The sequence below is a fragment of the Mirounga leonina genome, unplaced genomic scaffold (assembly GCF_011800145.1).
Source record: "Mirounga leonina isolate KUSES-001 unplaced genomic scaffold, KU_Mleo_1.0 Mir_107, whole genome shotgun sequence".
NCBI lineage: Eukaryota > Metazoa > Chordata > Mammalia > Carnivora > Phocidae > Mirounga > Mirounga leonina.
In genome coordinates this window covers 5,716,625-5,722,624 of record NW_023270233.1, presented here as the reverse complement: position 1 = coordinate 5,722,624, position 6,000 = coordinate 5,716,625, and the positions used below count along the sequence as shown (strand labels likewise).

Sequence of the window (6,000 nt, the reverse complement as noted above, 5' to 3'; positions counted from 1 at the left end):
CTCCCGGGAACACAAGCAGGGGGAGTGGGAGAGAGAGAAGCAGGCTCCCGGGAACACAAGCAGGGGGAGTGGGAGAGGGAAAAGTAGGCTCCCGGCAGAGCAGGGAGCCCGATGTGGGGGCTCGATCCCAGAACCCTGGGATCATGACCTGAGCCGAAGGCAGGCGCTTAACGACCGAGCCCCCCAGGCGCCCCGGTACATTCTGTTTTGAGAAGTCTGGTCTGTGGTCACCAGTGTGTGTGTCCCACTCGAGGAGCTTAAGGTTCAAGAGTGACCTGCCCAAGGTCGCTTGAGTTAAGAACAGCAGCATATCAGAATCCAGGTCTCCAGACCCTACTCTGCAGGGCAGCATCCTCAGAGGAAGTCAAGCTCCGCCCCATCTTCACTTACTGTGTGACCTTGAACAAATTCTTAACCTCTCTGAGCCTTTGTTTCCTTATCTGCCAGAGGAGACTCGTAATCATGCCCTCCCTCAGGGGTGGTTCTCAGGATTATCTAGAGAAGATGTTCCGTCAGTGTTGGTGGCTGTTGTCTTCGTAGAAGACTTCAGGGCCTGTCCCAGCGTGTGGCCTCTGCCTGGACCAGCGCTGGTTGCTCCAGAGGTGCTGGAGGCCTCACTGCCCTCATCATTACAGCTGCTGTGTCAGTTCTATTCCCCTTTGTCCCAACATGTTAGCGATGAGTCATCTATTAAATTAAAATAATTTATTATCTCAGATGTTGACTGTGTGTCATTTGGTGGTATTCTGCGTGGGATTTATTTACTTATGATTCTAATCAGATAGGTGTTTGTGGATTGGCTGGCTTGCCAGGAAGACGCCGGCACTCGGCAAGTCCCAGATCCTACGGTAGCACGCACAGCGGTCTCCTTGCGATGAGGCTGTGAAGGGGGTGACTGCCAGGGGTCCTCTTCCTCCCTCAGCCAGCCCGGGAGCTGGAGCTCAGCCTTGTAAATGAATTCTCACCTGGAAACAATGTCTTTGCATTCCCACAGCTGCATCTCCTATCCCCCGAGTGACCCCGTCCGCCACCCTCCGCGCCAAGCTCCTAAAGGACGTTTTATTTCAAGCCCAGAACAACCCTGTTAGTTAGTTGGATCATCTTGGTCTCTTTTTTTTTTTTTTAATTGAGGAATAATTCCTATCCTTAAAATTCTCCATGTTGAAGTACAACATCCCATGGTTTTTACCGTATCCATGGGGCTGTGTAGCCCTCACCACAATCCATTTAAGAACATTTTCATCACCCCCAAAAGAAACCCTGTCCCATTAAGCTGTCATTCCCTATTTTTCCCATCTCCCCCAGCCCCTGGCAGTCTCCTTTCTGTCTCTGTGGATTTGCGTATTCTAGACATGTTCAGGCAGGGGAATTACATAGTATGTGGCCTTTTGTGACTGGCTTCTCTCACTCGGCACACTGTTCCTGAGGTTCCTCCATGTTGTGTCAGCACTTCATGCCTTGCCGTGGCCCCGTGGTGTTCCATTGTATGGAGATAGCGCATTTTGTTTGTTCCTCCACTGACAGACGGTTGAGCGATTTCTATTTTCTGGCTTTTGTGAATAGTGCTACTATGGATGTGTACCTACAGGTGTTGGCATGAATTCTTGTTCCCATTTTATTAAAGGGGAAACTGAGGCTGGGGTTAAGTAACTTGCCTCAGACCTCATCGCAGAAAAGCCCTGGCACAAGGAAAGCCTCGGTCTGGATCCTGAGGAAGAGTGAGCTCTCAGGCCCCGCCGCCGCCACCCTCTTCCTTTTTAGGTCTCTGGCTCTCGTGTGGCTCTCGTGTGTTCTGACCGTTGGGTATGATGGCCACCGGCCGGGGGACCAGAGAAGTTCAGTTTTGTTCTCTGAGGCAGACACCCTGCAATCATGTCGTTTCCCAGAGAGGCTGGGACTCCTGCAGTAGTCAGTGAGGAAGCACCTCTGAGATCCGGATTCCCGTCTGTGCGGCATCTGTCACAGGCTGTCGGCCGGGCTCTGCCGTAGCCCCTCTGAGCTTGGCCCTGACGGGATTTTAGCCCCAGCCCCCTTGTCCGCATCAAGACGATCTCCACTGACCCAGCATTCTTAGCACTTGAGGGAAAATGTTCCCGTGGGTAGCTGGATGCTAAGGATATGACTCTCTTTATTTATTTTTTTTTTTTTAAGATTTTTTTTATTTATTTATTTGAGACAGAGAATGAGAGACAGAGAGCATGAGAGGGAGGAGGGTCAGAGGGAGAAGCAGACTCCCCGCCGAGCAGGGAGCCCCATGCGGGACTCGATCCAGGGACTCCAGGATCATGACCTGAGCCAAAGGCAGTCGCTTAACCAACTGAGCCACACAGGCGCCCTATGACTCTCTTTAAATTGAGGATATTAGTAAGAAGTAATGAGTGCTTGTTACAAAAATATCACACAATACAGAGATCTATAAAGCAGGAAGTGAAAGAAACAACTCTCCCAAACCCACAGCCACATTCAAGTTAAATGGTCTCCCCACATTCCCAGAAGACGCCATGCCCATCTGCCCCTTCTCCTGAAGTGCCTTTCTACCCTTCTCTACTTGCCGGCCAGGGCCCAGTATAAATGCTACTGTGGAGGAACTTTCTGGACTTCTGCGGTCCGCAGTGAGCTCCTCCTCCTGTGACCGTTTCTCTCCAGGTGGCATGACACAGGGAAGGACTAGGAAAGGCTGCTCTAGAGAGCGGGAGTTAAACGCCAGCAAAATCCCTGAAAAGACCTGGAAGTAGTTATCTGTGAGGAGGGGGACTTGTGAAGAGAGAGTAGTGCCAGGCTTTTCCATTTTGTCTTAAACCTTCTAGAGCTAGTTAGCTCAGTAAACACTGGGCACAAGTAACTCTGTTAAAATCCTGGTGAATTGTGCAAGGTGGGGCGTCGGGGCTAGTCCTTGATGACTGGTGCATTTTGCTTTCTCTTGGCGTCCCGCACCTCCCAGCTTTGGAAACCAGGTGGCATTTCAGAGATTGGCTGCTGAGTCCCGGAGGCCCAGCTGTCTACGGGCTTGCGTCTCCTTCCAGGATGCCAGCCCCCATCCGTAGCTCCTGAGCATACCTGGAGGCCCTGGGAATTTGGATCTTCTGGAAGGGGTGCAGGTGCTGGTCTAAGTTTTCATTTTCACACTCCAGAAAAATCTCTTTTCTCTCCATCAGCCTCCTGAATGGGAGCCCCATGCTGCACAAGACCTCTGCTCCAAAGCCCTCACACAGTCCCATGTCTTATTCTGTTAAACTGAGCTCTGTCAGGGGAGGAGAGCTGGGTCTGAGTCACAGCTCTTCTTTTTGTGCACCGTGCCTCAGTTTCCACGATGATAAAACGGGGACGAACACAATAATACCTATCTCATGGGTTGTTAAATTAGACAAAGTGTGTCAGGTGCTTAGAAAAGTCTCAGGCACAGGCACATAGGTACATATGGTACAAAGGAAGTACCAGATAAGGGTAAGCTATTATTATATTCCTTTTTGTTTCTAGGACTCTTTTCTGACCATGGTAAGAAGAGTGAGCATAGCGTAGTGTGGACCGATGTCATGGAAAGACCATGGGCTTCGGAATTGGGTTACTCTGGGTTCTAATCCCAGCTCTATATTCATGGGCATGGGTCGCCAACTTCAGCAAGCCTCTGATCTCCCCACAACAGTACACGTTCTAGCACGTTCTAAGGCACACAGCTCAGAAACATTTGACTGCAGCTTGCAGCCTCCCTCCTTTGACAGGAGCATTGGCCAAAGAGCCTTTGTTTAGTAAAATCATGAAGTCACAGAATGTCCGGCCTGGTTGAGACGCCCCAAATCCCATGGTTCCAACCCTCATTTTACAGAAGAGGAGACACGGCCCTTGGGGAGGGTGTTTCCCTGAGACTCCGTGGCTGATAGCAGAGGGGCCGGGATGAGAATGGGGGCCTCCTGAGCCTCGCCCACCATGGCGTAAACACTGAGGGTCGCCTGTGCCTCTTGCAGAGCCAGAACCACGAACCAGCCAGAGAGAAGATTGGAAGACAGTGGCTCTATTTTGAAATAGCCTGGCCTGAGGGGAAACAGGAATCGCGCAGGGCAAAACTAAGTCCCCTCCACAGGCCTGGACCAGCCAGCCCTCAGTAAATGTGAGTCACCGTCATTACCATCACCATTATTGTCTTTAGGGCCAAGTAGCCACAGCTGGTGGGAGTCCCAGTCCCTCTGTGCCGTGACTCCTGAACATGGGTGCCCATCAGAGGTGCTTGTTAAAACACAGATGGCTGGGACCCACTCCCCAAGCTTCTGATTCTACAGGTCCGGGCTGGGGCCTGAGAATGTGCATTTCTAACAAGTTCTGGGCTGACGCTGATGCGGTAGGTCCAGGGTTGCCACTTTGAGAACCACTGTGTTGGCCTGGCCCTTGCTCCTGAGCGTGGTCCTGGGACCTGCCTGGTAGAAATGCAGAATCTCAGGCCCCACCCCGGACCTGCAGCATCAGAAGCCTTGCCTTAGCAGGATCCCCAGTCGTCTGTGTGCATATTGTGGTTCGAGAAGCAGACGTCCCCACCGTGGCTGCAGAGCAGAAGCACCAGGAGACCTTTGGAACCCCCTGATCCCCAAGCCCCAGCTCCCGCTAATTAAGTCAGAGTCTCTGGGAGCGAGACTCAGAAATCAGGAGTCTGTGATTCCAGTGTGGCCACGTCTGAGAACCACCAGCTAGAGTCCACAGCGGCAGCCAGGAGGGCCTCAGGGACCATAAGTTCCAACCCTGGCATTTGACTGAGATGCAAATCAGATGCAAATCGGAACCACAGCGGCCTGCCCGAGGTCCCACAGTCGGGAGGTGACCCATCCAGATAATTCTTCCACCAGCTCTTTCAATTCTAAGTCCCCTTAGTACAGCTCCCTGGTAGCTGCTGTTGACGTACCAGGGTCCGCGGGCATCCGTCGCCCCTTGGAAGACGGGCCTGCTCGTGGAAATGGCCTCTGCTGCATCCCAGAGCAGCCTTCTGTGCCGTGTGCGCGTTGGCCATGCCAGGGAGATGGTGCACGTAGCATTAGGGGCGCGCTGAAGGCCAGCTCTGCTCGCAGCGCCTCCAGCAACAGGGACGGCGATGACAGCACCCATCCATGGGGCTGTGGTGTGTGCGGATTAAGGGCTCATGGGACAATCAGTGACTTGCTCACCGGGAGCACTTTATAAATGTGAATTACTATTTCAGTAACTGGGTGACCTTGGGTAAGTCACGTGACCTTGAACAGTCCACATCCTTTCACTTCTCTGTGACTCCGTTTCCTCCTTTGCTAAGTGGAGGTAAGCAGAGGACTGGCCTCACAGGGTGGTTGTGAGGAGGAGGTGAAATCGTGAGTCTGAAGCCCCAAGCGCAGTTTCCTGCACACAGCTGGCATCCACGAATAGTGGCTGTGGCCGTGTGTCACAGACTGAAAGCCTGAGCAAGAGTAAGTTCTGGCTGGAGCAGGCTCTGAGTTGGGCCGGTCCTGACTCTCCAGAAGGAGCATCTAAAACCAGGGGGATTAAAGGTTTCTGGGGTATTTTTGTCTGGAGAAAAGCTTATAATGTCCCTCATCCTCACTGATGTAAAAGATTGCCGTGCCAGGGCAGATATACTATGTGTGATCCAAGAGGGCAGAGTAGCAGTTATCATGTAGTTCATGAAAGAACTCTATAACAGTTAAAACCATTCTGTAGAAAGGAGGATGAGCTCCCCATCACCGGAGGTATTCAAGAACTTTACGCCCTCTGGTGGAGACATTAAAAGAATTTCAGGTCTGGGCGCCTGTGTGGCTCAGTCATTAAGCATCTGCATTCAGCTCAGGTCATGATCCCAGGATCCTGGGATCGAGCCCCGCTTCTCCCTCTCCCCCTCCCTCTGCTTGTGTTCCCTCTCTCACTGTGTCTCTGTCAAATGAATAAATAAAAAAATCTTAAAAAAAAAAAAAAAAGAATTTCAGGTCTGAGATTGGAGGCTACATAGTGTTTCCCAAGTTTGCTTATTGCTAAGAATCACCTGGGAATATT

General features: G+C 51.7%; 1 protein-coding gene across 6 annotated transcripts in view; it reads left to right on the top strand.

Moving 5' to 3' along the window:
• LOC118019056 (leucine-rich repeat-containing protein 20) overlaps nt 1-6,000 on the top strand; it is a 108,009-nt gene that overhangs the window by 48,037 nt on the left and 53,972 nt on the right. Inside the window, exon 1 of one of the 6 annotated variants that reach the window (XM_035017913.1) lies at nt 3,968-4,105. The exons of the other annotated variants lie outside the window; for them this stretch is intronic. The gene's annotated coding sequence lies outside the window, so the exon portion shown is untranslated. Of the gene's footprint in view, nt 1-3,967; nt 4,106-6,000 lie in introns of those variants that run through there. 6 annotated transcript variants of the gene reach the window in all.